General features: G+C 48.6%; 1 pseudogene; it reads right to left on the bottom strand.

Moving 5' to 3' along the window:
• Positions 1 to 3,035: 3,035 nt before the first annotated feature.
• LOC123021486 lies at positions 3,036 to 4,145 on the bottom strand (annotated as a pseudogene).
• Positions 4,146 to 14,573: the final 10,428 nt, after the last annotated feature.

Genomic DNA, 14,573 nt, shown 5'->3' with positions numbered 1-14,573 from the left:
TTAGGGCCTGGGAACCTGAGGAGCACCTTCTCCCCATATGCCCTCCCATCCCTTGAGATCAGAGGCAGAGGCCCTCCTTCGGGAGCCGTACTTGAAAGACATCAAGAGGGGGACCACACGGAAAGGGGCCTTGTCTGTGGTGGTGCCCCAATTGTGGATCATGCTTCCCAGAGGACCGCCCGGCACCAACGCTTTTTTCCTGTCAGCGACTGGAGAAAACCTTTTTATTCTCCCACTATTTTAACTGTTAACCTGTTTTAATGGGTGGTTTTATACTTAACATTGGATGCTGTACAATCTCTACTTTTATTTCTATTTTTATTCTATTTTATTAATCTGTTTTAAGCTGTCCTGAGAAGTCTGTGAAGAGAGAGCATCGAAAAGTTTTATATCAATAAATAGCAAATAAATAAATATGTAAATAAATACATAAATATATTTCCTGGAAATTTAAGAACTTTGTCGAACTGGTTAATAAATTCAAATATTTGGGAAATAATTTTCAGGATGAGAAAAGACCTGACTATTTTTGTTGGGGTTTTATTACTAGCTAAATTTGAGAAAGCTGTGTTGTTTTTTTGAACATTTTGTATTGTTAAACCATCCCAAGACTTCGGTTATGAGGCATTCTAAAAATGTTTCAACTAATTCACTAAACAAACAAATAAATAAATTCCTAGGTCTGCCATCAGGAAGCTGGACTTAATCTGGCCCAGCTTTCTGCTCAGTCCATTATAAGATTCTGTTTCAACAAAGGGAATATTCATGTGCCAGATACACGTCTGGTTCTCAGGGCAAAAATAATGCTTGCTTGCTTGCTCGTTGCGAGTCGAATCTGACCATTCACGACCCCCTGGACAACACTCCTCTAGGCATTCCTGTCCTCCACCTTCCCCCGGAGTCCACGCAAGCTCAGACGGACTGTTTCAGTGACTCCATCTGCAGTTCTCTCTGTGGCTTTTTGACCCGCATACAGGTTTCTCAAGAGACAAATAAGATGATCTGGTACTTCCATCTCTTTAAGAACTTGCCACAATTGGTTGTGATCCACATGGTCATAGGCTTTGGCATGGTCAATGAAGCAGAAGTAGATGTTTTTCTGGAACTCCTTAGATGCATCCCTAATCCATCGTATGTTGGCAATTTGATCTCTAGTTCCTCTCCCTCTTCGAACTCCTGCCTGTACTTCTGGTAGTTCTTGGTGCACCTGCTGCTAGAGCCTAGCTTGTAGGATTTTGAGCATAACTTTGCAAGCATTTGACATGAGTGGAATGGTGCGGTAGTTTGAAGATTCTTTGTTGTGGCCCTTCTTTGGAATTGGAATGTAAACTGACCTTTTCCAATCTGTGGCCACTGTTGACTTTTCCAAGTTTGCTGGCATATTGAGTGTAGCATTTTTACTGCATCGTCTTTTAAGATTTTGAATAGCTCAGCTGGAATACTGTCACCTCCACTAGCTTCATTGTTGCTCAGTCTTCCTAAGGCCCATTTGACTTCACATTCCAGGATGTCTGGCTTGAGGTTGGTGACCACCCCATCGTGGTTATCAGGGATGTTAAGCTCTTTCTTGTGCAGTTCTTCTGTGTAATCTTGCCACCTCTTCTTAATCTCTTCTGCCTCTGTTAGGTCCCTGTAATTTTGGTCTTTTATAATGCCCATCTTTGCATGAAACATTCCCTTCATATCTCCAATTTTCTTGAAGAGATCTCTAGTCCTCCCTATTCTATTGTTTTCTTGTATTTCTTTGCACTGTTCATTGAAGAAGGCATCCTTATCTCTTCCAGCTATTCTCTGGAATTCTGCATTCAATTGGGTGTATCTTTCTCTTTCTCCCTTGCCTTTCGCTTCCCTTCTTTCCTCAGCTATTTGTATTTATTTATTTATTTATTTATTTATTTGGAATTCTTGTATGCTGCCCTATTCTCATAAGCCTTGGGGCAGCTTCCAACATATAAATAAATAACTATACAAATACATAGAAAAACTGGGAAACATCCTGGCATAATAATTTAAAACCAATAAATAAATTAACAATTATTAAAGTATCATTTAAATAAAAAGGTCATGGCCTGGTGCCAAAAAACAAATGACAGCACCAGGCAGACCTCTCTGGGAAGCACATTCCATAAGTAGGCTGCCACCACAGAGAAAGCCTTGCAAAATTTGTAAAGCTTCCTCAGACAGTCATTTTGTTTTCTTGCATTTCATTCTCTTTGGAATAGTTTTAGTTGCTACCACTTGTACAATGCTGTGAACCTCTGTCCATAGTCCTTCAGGCATTCTATCAGATCTAATTCCTTAAACCTGTTTGTTACCTTTAATCAGGGATATGATCTTGGTCATACCTGAGTGGCCTAGTGCTTTTCCCCACTTTCTTCAATTTTAGCCTAATTTTGCAACAAAAGGCTCACGATCTGAGCCACAGTCGGCTCCTGGTCTTGTTTTTCACTGACTGTATAGAGCTTCTCCACCTTTGTCTGCTGAGCAAATAGTCAATCTGATTTCTGTGTTGTTGACCATCTGGTGATGTCTATGGAGTATTGGAAAAGTCATCTCTTGGAGTATTAGAAAAGAGTGTTTGCTATGACTGACAAATTGCTAGGCACTGCTATATCAGAGGAACCCACAATCTCTCAGGATGTTGTCCCGGTCATTGGCAGGCTAGTGCATTTGTGCAACTCCTCTTCTTGCTGGGACACCACAAACAGACTTTGTGTAGGATGTGTTCCTGGGAACAGGGGCTGGGACCAAAGGAAACTGGATTCAATGCCCCTCTGCAGGAGGAGGGAAAGTAGGGAGTGCCGCCTCATGTTCCTTTCCTCAGCTGGCTGAGTTACCCTTTCCTTCCTCCAAATGACAGAAAAGTTCTTGTCTTTGATGTGCACATGGCAGAGGTGGAGCAAAAACCTGCTCCCATGTCCTCTGGCCTTCTTGATTTCATACTAGAGGATAAAATGCTGTGCCATTATTTATATACACAGAGAGAGAGAGAGAGAGAGAGAATGTGGAACACCCATTTTTTTCTCTCCCCAGTTTCACCCTGTGGCTCCTGTATTCTTGTAATCACACATAAGGAGGTGTTTAAGGGTTCTCTTGAGAGTGGCATTGCAGAGCGCATAGCAGGCAGGGTTGATCGTGCTGTTGACATAGCAGAGCCAGTAACCGATTGTGCATACTGTGTGGGAGATGCATGATGCACAGATGCTGTGGATGAGTACCAGGACATTGAATGGTGTCCAGATAATGGTGTAGCCCAGTAAAATTTCCAAGATCATCCTGGTCAATTTCTTCTCTCTGGATGGAGATGTCTCCATTTCTGCAGGCTGCTTAGTCATCTAGACAATCTTACATGCTATGACATTTTGCATCTCGTCTCCATTTTGCCCCTCAGTGCCTACAATCTCCACAGGGGTGTTGGTAATGTCAGTGCAGTCACCTTGAGGAGATGTGGGAGTACCTTACTGCATGCCAATTTGGAGTGCTCCACCTTGGCATTGGCTGGGGAGACAGAAGCCCTGCTGTCCTCCTTGATGGTTTTATCCCATTTCACATCAGAAGCTACAACACAGACTGAGGTGGAGTCATTGGAACTTTCCATTTCCTCTGCAGTAACACAATTTCCTGTCACTGATTCTCCAGTGGCTTTACCATTCTGGATTTTACTGTGACCTATCCCATCTTCATTGGCAGGAATGTTGTTATTGTTATTTGGCTTCACTATTTTACCTTGGACCAAACTTGGAGAACCTGGATCCTGGGTTTGGCCACCCTCTTTTTAGTCTGTTTTAATCCTGCTCTTACTGGCCTGAGAGATTTGCCAGTAGAGAACAGTCATGATGATATTGGGCAGATAGAAAGCTGCAATGGTCGTAACAAAGGTGACAGGACAGGAACTTAATGTCACATCCTCCATCAGGGACAGTCGTTTTCCCCACAGTGAATGGCCAGGAGAGAATTGCAGGGATCCAAAAGATGAAAGGAAGAACCCAGGCATCCTCAATATTCATACCTGCCATTCTAGGGGTCCACTTGACAGGATAGGACAGTGGATGGGTGACACAAGAATATCAGTCAAAAGTGATAAAGAGGAGATTAATGACAGAGACGCTGACCACATAGTCATGGGCCAGCCACAAGTCACAAACCACAGGTTTGTGTCAAGAGCCACAATTCTCAGGCTGGCCCTTTTCCCACTGAGGCTTTATTAGGCATCCGGTCCTTTAAGAGACTGAGCTCTCTGCTTGCCAAAAGCGGTCGCTACATTTACTTGCACAGTTAATCCTATGTGGAAAGAGGCTCCCAAGGAAAGTTGCTTTGTGTCCACTCTTCTGCTGACTCCTATAATCTCTGGCTGATTTTGCTCATTTAAAACACTCCATCATCAACCCTGTGGCTATAATGTGACTCAAAACCATGAAACACTCTGCGTATGTTCCAGAACTCAGTGGTTGGGTGTACCTGCACCCAGAATAGCAGGTCATGAAGGTTTGTCTCTGAAGTGGGGGTTCTCCTGGGAGATCTCCAAGAAAACATCTGAGGTTCGCAACACAGAGGTCCCCTGCGTATCTAGCCGGCCTTCTCAAAGGCTGAGAAATCCAGATTTCCCAACACCACTAATTGCAGGAGTTGCCTTTTGGAGCACAAGTGCCCAAGCTAAGCTCCCCCTCTCAATTATCTGCCTCTTCCCTACCTGATTCCTATCTCCGTAAATCCCCACCATGGCAGGACAGCTCCAAAAGGGGTCCCAAGAGAGGGCCGAGCAGCCTGAGCTGGAGACCTTCCCGGTGCCATAATGCATCCCTGGAGGGAACATCTCAGGAGCATGTGGGGAGCAGGAGGGCCAGGGAGATCCCCAGGCTGAACACCCCCCTGCCCACCGCCTTGCCCCACGGGGAGCTCCTGGGGCTGCCAGCTGGCCTTGTGCTTGCAACAGGAGGCACTCCAGAGGACCTGCTGCAGCATCTGGGATGCCGGCTTCTCTCCCGCTACCTTACAATGTCCCCCAGGGGTCGGGCCTCCATTTCTGCACCTCAAGGGCCAGCCCGGACCAGAGCCCTCGGCTCCTGCACAGCTGCCTTGATGTGGAACGAAGTCTGAAAATGTGGCAATAGGCAGACAATTTCCGGACAGCCTGGATGTCCCTCAGCAATGTCTGCTTTCGGAAGTGTTTCCTGCTGAATTTTCTGCTGGAGCGCTTCTATGAACATCCTTACCATCGTTTTCGCTATGATTGTTAGCATAACATAGAGCTTCTGTCCTGACCTTTTCCGAGCGTGATGAAAGCAAGCACTTTGCTTGCCTCTCCTCACCATTCTCTTCCTGACAACAACAACCCTGCCAGGTAGGACAGGCCGACAGTGAATCACTGGCCAAAAGTCAAGCAGTGAGCTTCAGGGATGAGTGGGGATCCAGGCCTGTCTCTCACTCCCCATCCCACTTCTTGCACATTCAATCCCGTGCACGGATGCGCAGCAAACTCCAATGCCATGTTGTGTAAGCCAAAAATGGTTTCAATTCTGATTTTAGACATGCCTATCCTCAACCTTGAGGGCAAAAGGAGAAGGGGATAGCAGAGACTGGGTGGCTGGATATAGTCACAGAAGCATTTGGTGAGAGCTTAGGTGGACTCTGGAGGATGGTGGAGGGGAGGAAGACATGGAGGAATTTTGTCCATGGGGTTGCGATAGGTCGGATGCAACGTCACAACTAAAAACAACAACATACACAACCTGGCTTCCTCTCCATGATAGACAAGCAGCAAATATGCAGTCCTAGCACAGGTACCCCAAGGGGAACCGGATGCCAGGAATGGGCAGTGGGCACAGCCGGAATGAAGGAGAAACAATTTTCAAGAGTAATAGAAGGGATTGGAAGAGGAGAGAGGGGAAGAACCACCTGTCAGATCCCTCAGAGACAGCTGGGATGGGACAGAAGGGATTGTTCTTCCATCAGGGAGTTTTCCTCTTGCAATCGTTCTTGGCCATTCCTGCAGGAGCAGAGTTTTGGCAAAATCTCAGCCTGTCCCATCCATGGAGCTGAAACCGGGCACTGAGGGGAAATCCATTGGCACCGTGTTGATGGTGTGGCACTAGGAGATGCAGGTAGCATGAGCATGACATCCAGGGAGCAAGCTGAGTGACCAGGAAGGAGAAGGGGGAAAGCGAGGCAGGGGCTTTGCAGGGCCAAGCTGCCTCACTGCAGAGGCAACACTTGCAAGGGGGGGAGAGCAAACGGGGGATGCAGCAGGTCACATGTTGAAGGCCAGTTGCAAAGCACATGAAGGAAAGATCCCTCAGTCCTGCTTGCTTCACATGGGCACATTCGCAGAGCGGGCCTCTCTTGCACATGGGAGTGAAAAAGGTTGTAAAAAAGCCGCAGAGGTGCTCCAGCCATGACGCCATATAATTATGGAAATCATCATGCACTGCTGCTCTTCTTGCTAAACCTAATGGGCCCCCCTCCCCCAGGACCACCCTGAACCCCCTGAGGCCCCCCTGAGATGGCAGATGAGTGTCTTGCATCCAGGCACAAGGGGAGGGCACCTCCTTCCCCGCCGTCCTGCTCAGGGATCGGGAGAGGCTGGGGCTCCAGAGGAGACTGCCGTGCAGGCATTTATTCCCACTTCCTTCGGAGGGAGCCTTGCCTGGCCGGGCTCCTTGTCCATTTAGAAGGAAATTCCTCTAACTGCTCCTCTACTGGGCTGAAAAGGGCAGGATGGAGGCCGTGCCAAGCGCCAGCAGAGTGGCATTCTTCGTCCTGCTGCTGCTGCTACTCCCAGAGGCCTCCGGTGGGAGGCTGGAGGCCAAATGCCCCTGGAGCTGGCACAGGGCTGAGCTGCAGCCACGCAATTATTTCAGGCCAGGAGACTTCATCTTCAGTGCCAGCTTCTCTGCATCAGAAGGCAAATTTCGACCACACACTTTAAATCAACCTGCCTCTAATGAAAAGATTGGGTAAGTCACTGGCCTGCTGGACCTGATACTGTTAATATCAGGTTTTGCAGGAATCGGCAGTTGGGCTCCGGCTTTTTGCTGGGACCAGGCTGAGCATGTGGAAGCCTGAGAAGCAGGATGCAGCCTGAAAGTGAAGGGAAAAGAGTTATGTACAGCGATGGCAGGGTGACCGTTTCTGTTTTTGTTCTTTTTCTAAGTTTGAGAGACAAATTTTTCTGGAAGATCCTCTCGTTCCTGTTTGCCATCCAGGAGGTCAACCAGAATCCCAGCCTTTTGCCCAATATCACCCTGGGCTACAGCATCTATGACAGCGGTCACGATGTTAGACTGACGTCCGACACAGCCATAGACCTTCTCTCGACATCTCAGCCCCACATTCCCAGCTACAAGTGTGGCAGGCGAGATCATCTGCTGTCCGTCCTTGTAGAATCTGACTCGAACAGCTCCTTCCAGCTTTCCAACATGCTGGGCATCTTCAAAATCCCGCAGGTGGGAAGCTTGGGAAATGCAATGTGAGTTTCTCTGTAGAAAAAGGGAAAGAATCCCAAATAATCGGCAAGCATGATCTCCATCCCAGGTCAACATTGGATCCTACACAGTCCCATGAAGAAAAGGGTTCAAGCCCCCCCAGGTAGCACACCAGGCCCTCATCTGGTACTGTTAGTGCTGAGGATTAACCAAAGCTCCCTCTTGTTCCTTGTGTGACCGTGAGAGAGATGGCAGCACAGCAAGTGACATTCTGGAAAAGACTCTTTGCTGTAGGAGCCCAACAAATAACCACACGTTGAGGATTCCTGCAGCAGAGCAGGCTGTGGCCAGGGGTCCTTCTGATTCACTTTGTCTCGATGCTAATATGTTTCTCATTGAGATGGAGTCCACCACTGCTCTAGACCAGCTGCCACAGCCATCATGTGCAGGGCTTCTATATGTTCAGATTTTTGCAGGGAATAGAGGCAGAGGGGACATCAAAAGTATTACTTTTTGACATTGCTATCTGAAGCTACACTTCCCATCTCAAAACAAGGTGATCTTGCTGATCATATGTAAAATGAACTTTATATATTCTGACATCCTGTCAGAGGCTTCTATCTTCCACTTTCTTATGCCTCCCTGAAAGAACCCTAAACACTTGGGCCCTGCTGTATTATTCTCAGGAAAAAAATGTTTTCTTTATTTGAGTGAAATACAGAGCAAATAATTCTGCCTTTCAGGGTCAAGCATATCATGCGCATCCTGGGTAATTCTCTTTTCTTTCCCATCATACAATGCAGAAGGGCAAGAGAGACCCCGAGAGCCCAGGAGGGTGTCCACGGGATCTGTGTTTGACTAACCCTATTAACCCTTTCCTCTTCCATTTATGTAATGAAATCTTGGGAATCGGAGAAACAGAGTGAGGCGGAAGGAGCCTCCTTTGGAATCTAGTCTGACCCCCCGCTACAGCCAATTCAACAAACGGCCAGTCTCCACTTGAATGGAGACCCTCCCAAACATCTTGTCCTTCCCAGCCCTGCTCGGCACGTGCCCATTCCAGGCTGCAGCTCCCTTGACGGACTCAAGCCATACCATAGTTGGTGCCCCTGGGTAGTGAACACGTGTTCCAAGCAGCCCAGCTCCTGGTCAGCAGATGCAGGACTGCACCAGCAGCAGCACCTCCAGCTTTCTCCATGTTGATTGGGCTTCAAGTGGTGGGACCCAGGTCAGACCTCCCACCCTGCTGAAATGCCGAGCCACAATATAGCTTCTGGTCAATGGTGAGCTCGACATCCGACCAAGGCTATCACTACTTGCTCCCTCTTTTCGCTCTGCCTGAAAACAGGTGGGAAACATAGAAACAGAACAAGTCAGTAGGGTCCTCCCAGGTCATCTAGTCTGACCCCCGGCTCCATGCAGCTACACTCAGAACATGCCTACCATGTGCCTGTCCAGTCTGTCCTTGGACACCCTCATGAAGGGGCCTCAACCACTTGCCGTGGAAGCCCATTTTGCATCCTCGGGTTCCTCAGTTTCAGTAGGTATTTCCTGGCATCCAAACTGAACCTTGGCCCTAAGAGCTTGTCTCCATTGGAGCACGTCCTGCCCTCCTCTGAGGGGAGAACAGGTCTCTACCCACCTCCGTTTGACATTCCCTCTCATACCTGTATGACGCCAACAATTGCTCCTGAGTCTACTCTTAGCCAGGCTGAAAAGAGGGAAAATTTATAAAAGGAAATTAATAACAGGATGGAAAAACTGGAGATACCCAAAATTTCAGGACTCTCCTGCCCTCCTTTTCTCTGTGTTTAAAACTCAGAATGCTAAAGCACTTCATTTTCCAGAAAATAATATGTTGCTTCCTGTCAAACCATGTTTCATGCAGATAGTATAAGGGAAAATGTTTAATGAGAAACACTTTGTTATTCTGAACATTTTCAGCATTGTTTTCTTTCAAATCATGCTTTATGCAGATAACATTCCAGTGGTATGTTCCCATAATTTGAGGACTTTTGATCTGGTGCTGAGATGAAGCAATCCATCAGTGTCTCTCTTCCTTTCTCTTGCAGGTCACTTATACTTTCAATGCTCTGGTCAGGGGAGAAAAAAGCCAGTCCCCTTCCTTGTACAGGATGCTCCCGGAAGAAGGCCTCCAGTACCCAGGGATCGTCAGGCTGCTGCTGCACTTCAGGTGGACGATGGTGGGGCTCTTCTCCCTGGACACTGAGAATGGAGACAAGTTCATGAGGACCCTGAAACCGGAGCTCCTCAGGAATGGCATTTGCATGGTTTTTTCATACCGTATCTCACAATGGAAAGCGAGTAAGTTTCCAGCCGAGTGGAAGTCATGGAACATTTTGGTAGAAATCAATATCTTCATTTATTTGAAGAGTTGATTTTCATTTTCTATGGAATAGAAATTGTTGAAAAACATATTCAAATGTTTAAGCAACCTGTTAATGGAAAAGTCTGGATCACCTCAACTATGTGCAACTTTACCTTGGCTTTAGCGTCTGCACAAGGTACAATGACATTCCAGCACATGTGTGCATGGTTTTCCTTCCTTCCCACAAAAAGTAAAAGGACCAACTGTGATGGTTTTCTAAATTTGTATGCAAGTATGGGTGCGTTTGTGAAGACATCTTTCTAGTGTTCATATTCACACCATGCTCTGTCAGTGAAAGAGTGGCTGAGATACAGAGAGGAGGAGGAACCGGAGGGCCTCACCCAAGTGGACAAGGAGCGAAAACTCTCTCTGAACAGCTTCTTCTCTTCCAGGACCATCCAGGCTGTGGCCCGTGCCGTGGATGCGGCGCTTTCCTCCAGATCCAGGAGGAAGAACAAGGAACGTGGAGGTAAGCCAGAGTTATACCAGATTTCTCCATGGCAGGTATTCTCCCCAGTCACCATCTTCTTAGCACTTCTACCTATAATGTGAGAAATGAGGCAAAATCTTCAAAATGAAGGGGCAGCTTGAGCACTCTCTGTTCTGGTGCCTGTGTTGGGTCTCCTGGCTTCCTCGGAGTGAGTCCAGGTGCTCCTGGCCGGTGGAGTTGTTTTGAATCACACTGAGGCAGTCCATGTGGAAACAACTCTGTACAAGGACAGCACAGGTCCTTGCTCAGATTCGTTGACAGGAGAATAATAAGCCTTGCTGCCTTGCCGGGTTTCGGAATACAAGGCAATCCGCGTGTGAACTGGTATGCCCAGCTGGACACAGTATGTCCATCGTTGTGTGTGCATTCCACACCCCAGGATAAATGCAGGTTCCTAGCTGGGAGGGGCAGAGAATGGTGCCCCTGCTGGTCGGGGTTACCTATGTCAGCAAGCACGGTCCCAGCGAGGGAGCGGACATGGAGGGCTAGTTGGAGGGTGGCAGTGCAGGTGGAGTGGAAGAGGAGATCGGGGCAGTGGGTCAGAACTCTGCTGATCACCTTCAGATAGGAGAGAAGAAAGGCCAGAATGTCACAATCTGGAGTGAAGAAAGAATCCAGAGTCAGGGAATATGGACCTTGAAACTGTCCACATTGTCCTGGCCTGCAACCTCCATGTCATGCCTGGCGCTCTGCCTAACGTGAGAGAGGCAGCCATGTGCAACAAGGGCAGGCTGGCGGCCATCTTGGAGGCAACCTGAGAGCACCGGAGAAGTGAGAGGGCACCACAACGCAAGGGGAATTCTGAGATCGGGGAGCACAGTGGCAATGGGATGCATAGTGCAGGAGACGGGGAAAATCACACATCATGGATGACTTGACTGGGGAAGAGCAGGCAATGCTGATGGGACCTGCAGATCCCACCTGTTCCTCATAGTGCCACCGTTGATAGACATTAAATGCACAAGAGCTCAGTAGGAGAAACAGGAAGGCCTCCAGAGGAGGACAGGAAGGGTGAGGCATGGGCCTGAAACTCAGGTACACAAGGAGAGACAGGATCAACTGGGCGTGCTCAGCCTAGAAATGAAAGGACTGATGGGGAATCACAGCACTCTTCCAGGAATGCGTGGGACATCACAGGGCAAGGCCATAAGCTCTGCTGGATCCTTCAGGAGTGCATGATGGGAATTTAGGGTTCAAGTGATGAGATGCACTTCTCGACCCCTTCCAAATCCTCTGTGGTGGGATTCCTGGGAGACTCCTGAGGAAGAAATCCTGTTGAGCACAATAAAAAGCTCTCCCATGTCACCTTCTCGAGCTCTGAAGCAGAAACGACCCTTTGCTGCATATCAGGATGCCTGCAATATTGCCTTCAGAGGAGTTGCCCTCGCTTTTCCTTCAGTGACAATGCTTCTAGCAATGCCACCTAAAGTCTGAAGTACACGATGGGTATCCAGAAATGAAATCAGTGCTTTCAGCATTGTCAGAGTGACAGCAAGCCACATTAAACTGGGACCAGCTCTTAGAAAAACCTGGGTGATATGAGATGTGCCTTCTCAAATAATGCTTCTGTGTTCCTCCAGCTCCACCCTTTCCTGAGAAACCCCCAGTTCCACAATCATTCCATTGATGGGGTGTATTTGGATGAGAACGGAGAGTTGGCAGCCAACCTGGACCTCGTGAATTGGGTGGAGTTTCCCAACTGGACTGTTGCAAATGTGAAAGTGGGCAGTCTAGAAAGACAAGGCTTGCCTAGCCCCAAATTCACCATTCACCGAGATCCCATTGTGTGGCCCCGATGGCAAGATCAGGTGAAGAAAACCATCCCTGTCATTCCATTATTTTCATTTCCCTTCCCTTTTGCTCACATACTGGCCAATCAGATTTTCAGCCATTTCTGACATTAATACAAAGCATGAAATGCAAAAGGGGACATTCCTTTAGAGGGATGCCCAGGTGCTCCGGCTTCATGGACTGGGGTTCAGTGGTGGAACATGCTGAAATCCCGGACCTCCTCTCCAACCTTTCCAGCTCTGTCTCCCCATCCGCAGAATCAGCACCCAAGTCTCCTGCCCTGACGCTCCTTCCCTCTCTCTCAGCCCCTTCCCCAGGCCAGGTGCGTGGAGAGCTGCCGCCCCGGATTCTTCAAGGTGGCAAGGGAAGGAGAGCCCGTGTGCTGCTATGACTGCTCTCCCTGTGCGGAAGGGACCATCTCCACTCGGGAAGGTGAGTGAGTGCAGAGGGAGAGGGAGTGCCCGGAAGGATCCAACCTTGAGATGAGCTTGCATTACTTCTTGTCTTCCTCATCTCTCCAGAAAACTCCCTCCCTTCTCGTCTGGGGTGCTTTTCAGCAAACCTTCCTCTCCCACCATAGTGCCCCACATGAAGTCTTGGCATGTGATGCCAAACGTACTGAGCAGTCATTCCCCTATCTTACGCAGAAACCTAGTCCCCCCTTTTGCAGCTCCCCGAAGGGGACCTGGGTGGCTTGCAGAGAAGGAACATTCTTGAGCTTTGGGAGCTTCTGCGGCCTCATCTGGAGAGCGGAAAAAGGATTTCTCCTCTTGTTGGCACTGGCATCAATGAGGATCCAAGGAAGGGTTGATGGGCCCAGAGGATTATGTTAGGAACCGGTATTTTGTTCATTGGGGCATGGAGCCGAGCCGGCTGTAGTAAGCAGAGCCGGATGGACCCGGGGTTCAGACTAGATGTCCCAGGAGAACCCTTTTGACTCACTCTGTTTCTATGTTTCTACATGGAGGATGAACATATTCCTGGGAATGTTGTGAGGGAGGACATGTGAGTCCGATACTCAGCTGCGCATGGTGGGTTGCAGCATACTATGACATGGATTGGGAATGGGGTGCTTTCATGGAATTCTAAACAACTGGGGGGATTCCAGTTATGTTCTAAGTCTTTCTAATGTTAAAAAACAAGGTGCTTTCATTTGTGCTGAACCTGGAATTCCATATCATAAGTATTCCCGCATATCTTTATTCATTTTCCTTCAATCCAGCAATTTTCTTTCAAGAAACTCCAGGGGCTTTCTCTCATTCTCCTCCATCGCTCAGGGATATTCTCATAATTACCCTGTGAGGTAGGCTGGGCTGAGAGCCACAGCGTGGTTCACAGGCAGCCAGTGACTCTGTGGCTGTGTCTGAACCAGCATCAGGACCGCCTTTCCGAACGTGGTTTGCTCCCAGTCAGGAAAGTGATGCCAGGTGTGGAATTTCATGGCTGTGGTGGCGCTGATGCAGCTACTCAGTGGGGAGGGGCATAGAAGACATATCAGCCTGCTGTTGCTGCCCCCATGTCAGTGTCCAATTTTGGTCCTTCTCCAGCCACCCCTCACCTGGGTGAGTGAAAGGGGTGGTTGAGCAAACGATGGAACTCAATTTCTCAGCCTGCCCTGATGGTCCCTCTGCTCAACTCATGGAGGGGTGACTGTCTCCACTGAACAGAGCGGAGAAGGAAGGGCTGTCGGCGCTGGCAAAGTGCCTTGTAGGAGAGCTTGTGGCAGAAGATTGGCTGGATGGGGGCTGGGTAGGCAATGATTGGATTCCCAAGGTGCAGAAATGGAATCTTAGAAACAGTTTCAGGAAGGAATCCCATCTGGCTTGCATGCTCTTGTGGTGGGTTCGTACCCAGTGTCAGGCTGAATGAATCTTGAGGGACTAGGCCTCACACTGGATGAGTCCTGGGTGGGAGAGCAGCACCCCTTTCCGTTTATTCACTGACTGTCGATGGGAGGCAGAAGCATTGGAGTTCCGGCTGGGTTTAGTAATGCAGCTAGGGAATCCCAGCAGAGAGGTACAACCGTGCATCAAAACCTTCTACTCAGGCACGACTGCAGCGATCCTGACATGAGAAGGCTGCTTGCATGGCCTGACCTTTGAATGCTTGTTGGGGGCCATCTTCATCTCCTTGACCTTGCACAGCAAATGTAGTTTTTCCTTACCCTGAGCACGCTTGCAAGAGCAAATCCGCAGCTGCAGGAAGCAGGGACAGGGCTGTGTGCCATGCACAACCATGATGGGCAACGCAGCAGTCTGAGAGGGACCATGCAAAACGAGTCACACTCTGCAGGGGAAGTATTTCAACTATTCCTAATCTTCTCCCCCTAAAGTCGGAGCATCAATGGTGGAAATTGGTGCTCTCCATGTGGCTTTGTGGTGGGGCAGTGGATGGTCCAGGGATCTGCCCACCAGACTGCACAGCCTTTCTGAGCTTCCAGCCGTAGACGTGTCTCCTACCCTTCCTCGTGTTACGTTCATCC

The sequence above is a fragment of the Varanus komodoensis genome, unplaced genomic scaffold, assembly GCF_004798865.1.
Source record: "Varanus komodoensis strain SLA01 unplaced genomic scaffold, ASM479886v1 scaffold168, whole genome shotgun sequence".
Lineage (NCBI taxonomy): Eukaryota > Metazoa > Chordata > Lepidosauria > Squamata > Varanidae > Varanus > Varanus komodoensis.
The sequence above is the reverse complement of the archived record's forward strand: the minus strand, read 5'-3'. Positions and strand labels throughout refer to the sequence as shown.